This window comes from Heptranchias perlo, unplaced genomic scaffold (genome assembly GCF_035084215.1).
Source record: "Heptranchias perlo isolate sHepPer1 unplaced genomic scaffold, sHepPer1.hap1 HAP1_SCAFFOLD_54, whole genome shotgun sequence".
Classification (NCBI taxonomy): Eukaryota; Metazoa; Chordata; class Chondrichthyes; order Hexanchiformes; family Hexanchidae; genus Heptranchias; species Heptranchias perlo.
This window is the reverse complement of record NW_027139559.1, coordinates 2,581,308-2,593,930: the sequence shown is the minus strand read 5'-3', so window position 1 is coordinate 2,593,930 and position 12,623 is coordinate 2,581,308. Positions and strand designations below refer to the sequence as shown.

Sequence of the window (12,623 nt, the reverse complement as noted above, 5' to 3'; positions counted from 1 at the left end):
TTTCTGTGCTCTCTGTCTCACCCGCTTGTCTCTGTCTCTATCTATCACTGTCCCACTATCCCTTTACCCTTCCATCTTGCCGCTCTTTCTCTCTCCTATTTTCTGTTTCTCTCTCTCCCCTCTGTCTCCTTCAATTTATATTTCTCCCTATCTTTCTCGCTGTGTCTTTATTTTAATTTCACATTCGTGCATCTGCTCAATTCTTTCTCTGTCCTGCTCTTTGTCTTTCTTTGTCTAATTTGTCGCTCTCTCTCTCCCTCCACACACTGTCTGTACTCTCTGTATGAACTCTATCACTCTCACTTTGTCTTTTTCTCAGTCTCTCCGTTTTGTCTTTCCCTCTTTCACTGTCTAAACCCTGTCACCCTCGCTGATCTCTCTGTCTCACTCTGTCTCTCTCTGAATCTGTCAAATGCTGTCTCGCTTTGTGCCCGTGCATGTCACTGTCTCTTTCTCTCTCACTGTCTCTCTGTCTGTGTCTCACTATTTTTCTCTTTCTGTCTCTCTCCGCCTCCCTCTCTCTCCGCCTCCCTCTCTCTCCACCACTCCTTGTCTTTCTCACTCTCATTGAATCCCCTCTGCCCACTCCCTGCTCTGTCTCTTTCTCTTTATCCATCCACCTCTATCTCTATCGCTATTTCTCTGTCTGTCTCTTTCTCTCACTCTCTTTTTCTGTTGATCATTACAGGTTTGTTTCCTCAACCTGCACAGCCTCTCTGTTTCTCTCTGCCTCTCTCCCCTTCTCTCTAAAGAATCTGTCTCTTTCTCTCTTTGTCTCGCTCTCTGCCCCACTCTCTGTCTGTGTGTGTGTGTCGCTCCTTCTGTCTCTTTGTGTCGTTGTCTGTCTCTCTGTTGATCTGTCTCCGTCTGTGTTTCTGTCTCTGTTTGACTCTCTCTCACTCTCTGCCCCTCTGTCTCTCACTCTCTGCCCCTGTCTCTCTCTCTCTCTCTCTGCCATCTGTGTGTGTGTCTCTCTCTGCCCTTTGTGTGTGTCTATCTCTCTGCCCTCTGTGTGTGTCTCTCTCTCTCTGCCGTCTGTGTGTGTGTGTCTCTCTCTCTGCCCTCTGTGTGTGTGTGTCTCTCTCTCTGCCCTCTGTGTGTGTGTCTCTCTCTCTGCCCTCTGTGTGTTTCTCTCTTTCTGCCCTGTGTGTGTGTCTCTCTCTCTCGGCCCTTTGTGTGTTTGTCTCTCTCTCTCTGCACTCTTGGTGTGTCTCTCTCTATCTCTGCCCTCTCTCTCTCTCTCTGCCCTCTTTGTGTCTCTCTCTGCCCCTGTGTGGGTGTATCTCTCTCTGCCCCTGTGTGTGTGTGTGTCTCTCTGCCCCTGTGTGTGTGTCTCTCTCTCTGCCCCTGTGTGTGTATGTCTCTCTGCCCCTGTGTGTGTGTCTCTCTCTCTGCCCCTGGGTGTGTGTCTCTGCCCCTGTGTGTGTGTCTCTCTCTGCCCCTGTGTGTGTGTGTCTCTCTGCCCCTGTGTGTGTGCCTCTCTCTCTGCCCCTGTGTGTGTGTCTCTCTCTGCCCCTGTGTGCGTGTCTCTCTCTGCCCCTGTGTGTGTGTCTCTCTATCTGTCCTGTGTGTGTGTCTCTCTCTGCCCCTGTGTGTGTGTCTCTCTCTGCCCCTGTGTGTGTCTCTCTCTCTGCCCCTGTGTGTGTCTCCTTCTCTGCCCCTGTGTGTGTCTCTCTCTCTGCCCCTGTGTGTGTCTGTCTCTGCCCCTGTGTGTGTGTGTGTGTCTCTGCCCCTGTGTGTGTGTCTCTCTCTGCCCCTGTGTGTGTGTCTCTCTCTGCCCCTGTGTGTGTCTCTCTCTCTGCCCCTGTGTGTGACTCTCTCTCTGCCCCTGTGTGTGTGTCTCCCTGTGCCCCTGTGTGTGTGTCTCTCTCTGCCCATGTGTGTGTGTCTCTCTCTGCCCATGTGTGTGTGTCTCTCTCTGCCCCTGTGTGTGTCTCTCTCTGCCCCTGTGTGTGTGTGTCTCTCTCTGCCCCTGTGTGTGTGTCTCTCTCTGCCCCTGTGTGTGTGTCTCTCTCTGCCCCTGTGTGTGTGTCTCCCTGTGCCCCTGTGTGTGTGTCTCCCTGTGCCCCTGTGTGTGTGTCTCTCTCTGCCCCTGTGTGTGTGTCTCTCTCTGCCCCTGTGTGCGTGTCTCTCTCTGCCCCTGTGTGTGTGTCTCTCTCTGCCCCTGTGTGTGTGCCTCTCTCTGCCACTGTGTGTGTGTCTCTCTCTGCCCCTGTGTGTGTGTCTCTCTCTGCCCCTGTGTGTGTGTCTCTCTCTGCCCCTGTGTGTGTGTCTCTATCTGCCCCTGTGTGTGTGTCTCTCTCTGCCCCTGTGTGTGTGTCTCTCTCTGCCCCTGTGTGTGTCTCTCTCTCTGCCCCTGTGTGTGTGTCTCTCTCTGCCCCTGTGTGCGTGTCTCTCTCTGCCCCTGTGTGTGTGTCTCTCTCTGCGCCTGTGTGTGTGTGTCTCTCTCTGCCCCTCTCTCTGCCTGCCCCTCTCTCTCTCTGCCCCTGTCTCTATCTCTGCCCCTGTCTCTCTCTCTATCTCTGCCTCTCTCTCTCTCTCTCTCTCTGCCCCTTTCTCTCTCTCTCTCTCTGCCCCTTTCTCTCTCTCTTTCTGCCCATTTCTCTCTCTCTCTCTGCCCCTTTATCTCTCTCTCTCTGCCCCTTTCTCTCTCTCTCTCTGCCCCTTTCTCTCTCTCTCTCTCTGCCCCTTTATCTCTCTCTCTCTCTGCCCCTTTCTCTCTCTCTCTCTGTCCTTCTTGCTCTGTCTCTTCCTCTCTAGGTGTCCTTAGTCTCTCTCTCTCTCCATCTCTATCTCTCTCTGTCTCTTTCTCTCCAGCTGTCCTTTGTCTCTCTCTCGCTCTGCCTCCATCTCTCTCCCCCTCTATCTGTCTCTCTCTCCCCCTCTATCTGTCTCTGGCACCCCCCTCTATCTGTCTCTCTCACCCCTCTCCATCTGTCTCTCTCACCCCCCTCTATCTGTCTCTCCCACCCCCCTCTATCTGTCTCTCTGAACCCCACAATATCTGTCTCTCTCCCCCCCACAATATCTGTCTCCTTCCCCCCACAATATCTGTCTCCCTCACCCCCACAATATCTGTCTCCCTCCCCCCCCCACAATATCTGTCTTCTTCCCCCCGACAATATCTGTCTACTTCCCCCTCGATCTGTCTCTCTTCCCCCCCCCTCGATGTGTCTCTCTTTCCCCCCTCGATGGGTCTCTCTTCCCCCCCTCGATGTGTCTCTCTACCCCCCCCCCTCGATGTGTCTCTCTACCCCCCTCGATGTGTCTCTCTACCCCCCCTCGATGTGTCTCTCGACACCCCCTCGATGTGTCTCTCTACCCACCCTCGATGTGTCTCTCTACCCCCCCTCGATGTTTCTCTGTACCCCCCCCCTCGATGTGTCTCTCTGCCCCCCCTCGATGTGTCTCTCTGCCCCCCTCGATGTGTCTCTCTACCCCCCCCCCCTCGATGTGCCTCTCTAACCCCCCCGCAATGTGTCTCTCTACCCCACCTCTCGATGTGTCTCTCTACCCCCCCCTCGATGTGTCTCTCTACCCCCCTCGATGTGTCTCTCTAACCCCCTCGATGTGTCTCTCTTCCCACCCCCACCCCCATGTTGTGTCTCTTTTCACACCCCTCTGTCTGTCTCTCTCACTTACCACCACCACCCCCCGCCCCCCTCTGTCTGTCTCTCTCCCTTTACCACTCCATTCAGTAATGCCTCCTGCTGGAAAGTGCGGCAGGTGCTGACACCGAGTGTCTCTTGTGATGCAGGAGATACAGCCTTTGGCGCGCCGTGTCAGTGAGGCAGCCTGGGTCTGTGAGGCCCGTCCCTCAGCGACAGTCGGTACCTGTAGGTGGTTGGAGGAGGAAGAAAGAAAACATCAATATAAAGTGAATAGTTAATGTTACTGTAAAATGTCGAGAGCCAAACATGGCTGCATTTAATCAACAGTCCTCTGGGAGGAGCGGGAATATTTTAGGCAACGGTGCCATCTTCTGGTAGCACGCAGTATTGCACCTTAGTGTACGCTGAATCTTCCAGCACAGGAGGAGGCCATTCAGCCCATCGTGCCTGTGTCTGCTCTTTGAAAGTGGTATCCAATTGGTCCCACTCTCTTGTTCTTTCCCCATAACCCTGCAATTTTCTCCCCGACAAGTAATTATCCAATTCCCTTTTAAAATCACCATTGAAACTGCTTCCTCCAGATGTGCATTCCAGATCATAACAGCTCGCTGCATAAATGAAGTTCCTCATCATCCCCCATCTCTGGTTTTTTGGCCAATAATCTTAAATCTGTGTCATCTGGTTACCGACCAACCTGCCAGTCGAAGCAATTTCTCCTTCTGAACTCTATCGAAACCCCTTTTAAATTTGAAAACTTCTAATAAATCTCCCCATTACCTTTTCTGCTCTTAGGAGACAAATCTCAGCTTTTCTGGTCTCTCCACGTCACTGAAGGCCACTATCCCTGGCTCTGTTCTCGTTAATTTCCCCTTAACCTTTTCTGCTCTAAGAGGGGCCTTGGTTTAACGTCTCAATCGAACGACGGCACCTCCGATGTGGGAGCAGTCCCTCGGTACTGGCAATGGGAGTGTCAGCCTGGATCATGGTCATAAGTCTCTGCAGTGGTGAATGAACCCTTGACCTATTCTGGGTGGGTGACTTCAATGTCCATCAACAAGAGTGGCTCGGTAGCACCACTACTGACCGAGCTGTCCGAGTCCTGAAGGACACACCTGCCAGATTGGGCCTGCGACAGGTGGTGAGCGAACCAACACGAATGAAAAACCTACTTGACCTCGTCCTCACCAATCTACCTGTCGCAGATGCATCTGTCCATCACAGTATTGGTAGGAGTGAGCACCGCACAGCCCTTGTGGAGACAAAGTCCCGACTTCACACGGAGGACACCATCCAACGTGTTGTGTGGCACTACCACCGTAGGAAATGGGATAGATTCCGAACAAATCTAGCTGCTCAAAACTGGGCATCCATGAGGAAGTGTGGACCATCAGCTGCAGCAGAATTGTATTCCAGCACAATCTGTAATCTCATTGCCCGGCATAGACCTCACTCTACCATAAACCAACAAGCCAGGGGATTAACCCTGGTTCAATGAGGAGTGCAGAAGAGCAAGCAAGGAGCAGCACCAGTCGTACGTAAAAACGAGGTACCAACCTGATCTGATCAGACTACCCTGCAGAATCCCAGTCTCTCGGTCCTCCAGAAGCATTTAACGAAGTCTGGAATCAGTGAACATGTCTTTGGGTTTTAATCTGTAAATTAGGGAGTGTGACTGCTGCTCCCAGGAGTTGGGAGTTGAAGGCACCTGCATTCAGGTTTCGTTCGTCCTTGGGTTCGAATCCCAGTCATTTACAAAGACAGTGCATTCGGCTGGAGGTGATTTTTTGGCTTAGTTTTGTTTTATACGTTCATGAGATGTGGGCGTCGCTGGCGAGGCCGGCATTTATTGCACATCCCTAAATGCCCTTGAGAAGGTGGTGGTGAGCCGCCTTCTTGAACCGCTGCAGTCCGTGTGGTGATGGTTCTCCCACAGTGCTGTTAGGAAGGGAGTTCTAGGATTTTGACCCAGTGACGATGAAGGAACGGCGATATATTTCCAAGTCGGGATGGTGTGTGACTTGGAGGGGAACGTGCAGGTGGTGCTGTTCCCATGTGCCTGCTGCTCTTGTCCTTCTAGGTGGTAGAGCTCTCGGGTTTGGGTGGTGCTGTCGCAGAAGTCTTGGCGAGTTGCTGCAGTGCATCCTGTGGATGGTCCACACTGCAGTCACATTGCGCCGCTGGTGAAGGGAGTGAATGTTTAGGGTGGTGGATGGATTGCCAATCAAGCGGGCTGCTTTGTCCTGGATGGTGTCGAGCTTCTTGAGTGTTGATGGAGCTGCACTCATCCAGGCAAGTGGAGAGTATTCCATCACACTCCTGACTTGTGCCTTGTAGATGGTGGAAAGGCTTTGGGGCGTCAGGAGTTGAGTCAATCGCCGAGAATACCCAGCCTTTGACCTGATCTTGTAGCCACAGTGTGTGTGTGTATATATATATATATATATATATATATATATATATATAATAGCTGGTCCAGTTATGTTTCTCGTCAATGGTGACCCCCAGGATGTTGATGGTGGGGGATTCGTCGATGGTAATGCCGTTGAATGTCAAGCGGAGTTTGTTAGACTCTCTCTTGTTGGAGATGGCCATTGCCTGGCTCTTGTCTGGCGCGAATGTTACTTGCCACTTAGGAGCCCAAGCCTGGACGTTGCATAACCATCGCCGAATCCCCCACCATCAACATGCTGGGGGTCAGAATTGACCTGAAACTTAACTAGACCAGCCACATAAATACTGTGGCTGCAAGAGCAGGTCAGAGGCTGGGTATTCTGTGGCGAGTGCCTCACCTTCTGATTCCCCAATGTCTTTCCACCATCTGCAAGGCACAAGTCAGGAGTGTGATGGAATACTCTCCACTTGCCTGGATGAGTGCAGCACCAACAACAATCAAGAAGCTCGACACCATCCAGGACAATGCAGCTCGCTTGATTGGCACCCCATCCATCACCCTAAACATTCACTCCCTTCACCACCGGCGCACCGTGGCTGCAGTGTGTACCATCCACAGGTTGAACTGCAGCAACTTGCCAAGGCTTCTTAGCTTTCTAACCCGCGACCTCCACCACGTGGAAGGACAAGGGCAGTAGGCAGAGGGGAACAACACCACCTGCACGTTCCCATGCCGGGCTTCCAGAACTGCCCGTTCAAGGAAACCTGAGAAGTCCATCAGGGGAAAACACAGAGGGGTAAGAGACAGAGGCAGAGATAGAGAGACACATGCAAAGTAAAAAAGAGTAAAACTCACCAAGTTCTGTGACTGAGCAGAATTGAAGGTGCGGCTTAAAGGAAATTCCATCTCATGTGGTGAAATCTTCCAGCTGAACATTGGGCTGGAGGATCTCTGAAGCTCTAAGAGAAGTAAGCGCTGCCTGGTACCGACAGACCTTATTTATTTGAGCATGTAACAGAATATTCCATTCCATGCGACACTGGCACAAGTACTGGAACAGGAAGGAACTGTACCATTGGAATGGACTGCTCCTGAACCGAGCTCGGTCCTGGGTCCTAGCGGAAAGCTAGGTCACAAGGACTTTAAACTAGTAAATGGTGGGGGGGAGGGCTCAGGTTGAAAGGGTAGTATGAATAATGATTCAAAAACAAACGAAAGGGAAGAGAATGAAGTAGTGCTCAGAAATTACACTTTAGGCACGACAGGTAATGGGAAATCTAAAAGATATAAATTAATTAAATTAGGAGAGAGAAATAAGAAATGTGTGGGAAAAACAACATTGGAGCAGAAGGACAGGGTAGGGTGTGTGACCCAAATAAAGCGTTCTTTTTACAAACACACGGAGTATCAGGAAGAAATTGAATGAACTGCATACGCAAACTCGAGGGTACGGGATGGTAACCATTACTGAGACGTGTCTGCAAGACGATCAGAACTGGGAACTGAATAAATCAGGTTAGAAGGTGTACAGGAAGAATAGGGAAACTGGAAGAGGGGGAGGAGTAGCCTTAGTGATTAATTATGAAATGCTTCGATGATAAGAGAGGATATAACGAGAGGTAAGCAGGCAGTGGAGACTTTATGGGTAGAATTAATGTATCAAAAAGGTCATAAGGATGTAGTTGGAGTTGTGTATAGGTCCCCTGATAGCAGCTGTGAAGTGGCAGAACGTATAAATTCACGGACAGGGCATACTGCAAAGGAAACTTTCTTGCTGGTCACCTTCTGAACGCAGGGCTTTGCCTATTTGGTAGATACTGCACAGTGAACTAGTTATAGTTATAAAATAATATTATGCAACACCTTTATAAATTACTGAGCTACGCCTCGGATGGAGTATTGTGTCCAATTCTTGGGCGCCACAGATGAGGAAGGTCATTGGGAAGGTTTTGTAGAGGGTGCAGAGGACATTTACTGGTATAGTTCCAGGGATGAGATAGTTCAGTTACATGGGGAGACTGGAGAAACTGGAATTGTTCTCCTTCGAGCAGAAACGGTTAAGGGGAAATTAACGAGAATAGAGCCATGGATAAGGGACGTAGGTTTCGTGGAGAGACCAGAGAAGCTGAGATTGTTCTCCTTCGAGCAGAGAAGGTTAAGGGGAGATTTATTACAGGTCTTCAGACTTACAAGAGGTTTTGGTAGAGTTAAGAAAGAGAAATTTTTCGACTGGCTGGAAGGTCGCTAACCATAGGACACAGATTTAACATAAGAACATAAGAAATAGGAGCAGGAGTAGGCCAATCGGCCCTTCGAGCCTGCTCCGCCATTTAATAAGATCATGGCTGATCTGATCCTAACCTCAAATCTAAATTCATGTCCAATTTAAGATAATTAAACAAAGAACCAGAGAGGGGAGATGAGGAGAAATTCCGTTTACACAGCGAGCTGTTATGATCTGGAATGCACTGCACGAAAGGGTGGAGGAAGCAGATTCAATTGTGACTTTAAAAATGGGAATTTGATAAATACTGGAAGGGCAAAAAACTTGCAGGACTATTGTGAAAGAGCAGGGGAGTGGGACTAATTGAAAAGCCGAGAAAGAGCCGACACCGCTATGATGGGCCGAATGGCCTCCTCCTGTGCTGTTGGGTTCAACGAACTCAGAGTTGTAAAACTCTCTGCAACTGGAAGATGGCACATTTACCGAAAATATTCCCGCTCAACCCAGAGGACTGTTCGAATCATAGATTCAGAGTATCGTTACAGCACGAAAGGAGGCCATTCGGCCCGTCGATTCCGTGCCGGCACTCTGCAAGAGCATTCCAGATAGTCCCACACCCCGCCCTATCCCCGTTGCCCTGATTTTTTTTCCCTTCAAGTCCTTATCCAATTCTCTTTTGAATGCCATGATTGAATCTGCCTCAACCTCTCTCTTAGGAGGGTGATCATTCCTGATCACAACAACTCGATGTGTAAAAAAGTCAGAAAGGGGAGAGAGAGGGAGATCGAGGGTGAGGAAGAGACAGAAAGAGAAAAACTAACACACGTACGCACACACAAGTCAGAGAGAGAGGTACAGAGGTGGAGAGAGACAGAGACATAATCTCACAGTGGGACAAAGACATAAAAGGAGACATAGACAGAGACGGGGGAGATGAGAGAGAGAGACAGCGAGAGAGATAGAAAGGGAGGCAGTGAGAGTCAGATAGAGGAAGGGAGAGAGATACGGAGAGAGACAGAGAGAGAGGAAATAAATCTGTAATGATTAACAGAAACAAAAAGCGAGAGTGAGAGAAAGGCAGATAGAAAGACAGCGAGCGAGAAACAGAGAGAGATCGAGAGAGAGAAAGATAGCGAGAGATAAGAGACAGAGCAGGGAGGCGGCAGAGAGGGAATCAGTGAGAGTAAGACAGACACGAAGGAAAGAAACAGAGAGGGAGAGGTGGACAGGTAGAGAGGTAGATGGAGAGAGAGAGATACAGAGAAAGAGAGAGTCAGGGCGAAAAGGAGAGGGCAGAGAGAGACACACAAAGAGAGATAGAGAGAGTGTGAGAGAGAAAGGCAGAGTGAAACAGAGAGATAGACTGTGAAGTGTGAGGAAACAACTCTGTAATGATCAACACAAGCAAAAGAAAGGGGGAGAGAGAGACACGGAGAGAGTGAGAGAGAGCGGAGAGGGGGCAGAGGGGAGCCAGAGAGAGATACAGTGCGCGAATGAAAGAGAGAGTAGAAATAGAGAGGAGAGTGTGGTCGCAGAAAGAGACAAAGCAGACATACAAAGACCGAAAGGCAGAAAGAGAGGGACAGAGAAATGGTTGAGGCGGAGGCAAGATTGAGAAAGTAAAATAAAAACAGAGAGAGAAAGACAGGGAGAGCGAGAAATAGTGAGAGAGCGGAGAGAAAGGAAAAGACAAAGAAAAGAGGGGAAAAAGAGACAGGATGGAGGGACAGAGGGACCATGACAGATAAAGACTGAGATAAGAGGGGGAGACACAGACGAAGAAAAAAAGAGCCGGAGACAAGAGGCTGATAGAGAGATAGAGACAAAAAAAGAGACAGAAAAACAAAGATAGAGGGATGAGAAAGGAAGGGAGAGAGACGGGGCAGAGAGAGAGAGGAACAAAGAACGTGAAACAGGGTGAGAGAGAAAAAAAGACAAACAAAGACAGACAGGGAGATAGAAATGAGAGGGAGAGAGACAGGGGGAAAAACAAAACACAAACCCAGCTGATGAATTCGGAGTAATGTCTCCACATTTATGTCTCTTCGCACTCACATTGAAAAATTAGCAATTTTATTATACTTATGGTTCAGTGTATAACCTGCAGATGACAATGTAGCTTCAGAGCAATAAATTCTGCAAACTTTTACCTTACAATACAAGTCGTTCATTCAAAACGAGAGCCTAATATTGGTGACTTGAAGTCGTTAGTGCTCAACTTGACATTGTTGAACATCGGAATAGAAAACGAGATTGGATGGTCAGAAGTGGCCTGAAAGGCTGGCTGGTCGGCTCGGGATGGCTGCGAATTTTGGTTTGATTACATGGGCTTGTGCGTGGTGGCTCGGGTTATAATTTTCGTTTCGGGCGGTTCAACTGATTATATATGCGAGAGGTGAAGGGTTCAAATCCCAATCAAGTCCGGCAGTATCCCCACTTGCAGTGAACATTCTCTCATTTGATTTCCACATTATTTCAGCGATACAGACGGCAGGATTGAATTAATTCCAGAGCATGTTTCAGCTCAAGAGGACAGAATGACCAGGTTTTGCGGACGCAACACACGAGGAGAAAAGAAAATGTCTCAAGATATTGTGCAGATTGAAGCTGAATATGAATCTATCCCAATTCACGCGATGTCATGAATGCAGAATGAAAATGCTCCGGTAATCAAACCCCAGCTTCCTGTGTGGCAGGCAAGTATTCGACCACAAAAACACCAATGGTCGAGCAGCAGTTGGCTGCGTGTGTCCACTTGGAAACCTGTCTGAAAGAACATACTCTTTCACAGGCCGGAAATGAGAGGGTTTGATTGGAGCTTTGTTTCCACTTGGCTCCAGTGGTGCAATCGGTTAGCGCGCGGTACTTATATAACAGTAACCAGCTCGAGAAATGCCGAGGTTGTGAGTTCGAACCTCACCTGGAGCAATTTAACCTTTTGCTTCTGAACATTTCCACCGGATTTCAGCGGACAGCTGGTCTGTTCCATGAAGGATCTCATTCTTTGTGTTCTCATGTGGGCACTTCGGGTCCTCTGGCCGGCCGTATTGCAATAGTAGGTGTCAGTTTAGTTGTTAATAGGCGGGAGAGGGGGCGATTGGCGACAGCATGAAATGGGAAAGGAGGCGGCACGAAATCTTGAAATCTGAAGAACCGAACACACAATTCTTCTTTTCATGAAACAGACATTCTTCTGTTTGGAATGCCGTGTAGGAAAATTCGGAAGTTAAATGTGTTTCCCGGAGTCACTGAGTAACGTGGAATTATTCCGCTTTCAGTTGTTGGTCCGCTGACAGGTCGAGAGACCTTTTCCAGCTCCGGTGTGGGACAAGTTTAGCTTTTGAGCCACTGGGTAAAGTGTTTTTTTTAATTGGTGCGAACTAATGACAGGACATTTGGCACAAACAAGAAGAATTGTAAACTCACGAGTTTCCTCTCCATATTTCTTACAACACAAACAAGGTTCAACACAAACAAGGATTCCCCTCAAAACGTTACTGAAAATTTTATAAAATGGACCCTCACCCGAGTTCGACGCCCACAAGGGATAATTCCGAGAACGACCATGAATCTGTAGGATGGAAACTCACACCACCACGAGCCTGGATAGCTTAGTCGTTAGATCATTCGACTTTTAAGCAAAGAAGTGAACTGAAGGTCCAGGACCCAAGTCCCTGTTTAGGTGGTTAATTTTAGAACAGCTGTCCAGTTCTGCTTTTCCAGCGGAGCAACAACTGCGGGAGAGACAATGCCTGCGATGTGTTGTTAATATGTTGAACTTTGGTGAACATTCTCAGAAAAGGGCTTTGATCATCTCTGATCACCATTTTTACCAGAAACATTTGGACAGTAGATGATCAGTTAGAAAGACCACTGATTGCGTGTTCACACCACCCGTCCCTTGTTTGTACAGAGATTGCTTAGTGTCTAAACTGCTTCAAAGTGAGTCTCTTCCATAGTTACCTGGAAATGTTCGGATTGGTGCAGTTATCTGCAGCTTTTTAATTGGATGGTTAACACTGAGTTTAGTTGGGCTGATCTGATTTCTTTATTCGAATAAATTAGATACCTTTTAACTTCCACCCACTCCTTGCAGACACTTCCAGCATCATCTCCGTGGGCGGTAGAATGCAGAGACATTCAGCGCTACAAATCAATCCGTGCTGCCTCTTACCGAAACTCGGGAACAATGTGAACCATTTCAGCCTCTCAGATGCCCATGTCGCCAATTTCTTCATATGCAGCCGGAACTGCTGGTGATTTTCCAGTCACTGAAATTCGCTTCACTTTCCCCCAAGTTTACTCGAAGAAAGAACAACGAAAAATAAAGGAAAAGTGAGCGTTTCATCATTAGTGGCGAAGCAAAATTGCTGCTTTCATTCCTTCCACCGTTGAT

The 12,623-nt window shown here is 48.8% G+C and overlaps 1 non-coding gene across 1 annotated transcript; it reads left to right on the top strand.

The window, feature by feature from the left end:
* The first annotated feature begins 11,060 nt into the window (after nucleotides 1-11,060).
* trnai-uau (transfer RNA isoleucine (anticodon UAU)) lies at nucleotides 11,061-11,155 on the top strand. Its single transcript has 2 exons — nucleotides 11,061-11,098; nucleotides 11,120-11,155. It is a non-coding gene; the product is annotated as a tRNA-Ile (tRNA).
* The last annotated feature ends 1,468 nt before the right edge of the window (nucleotides 11,156-12,623 follow it).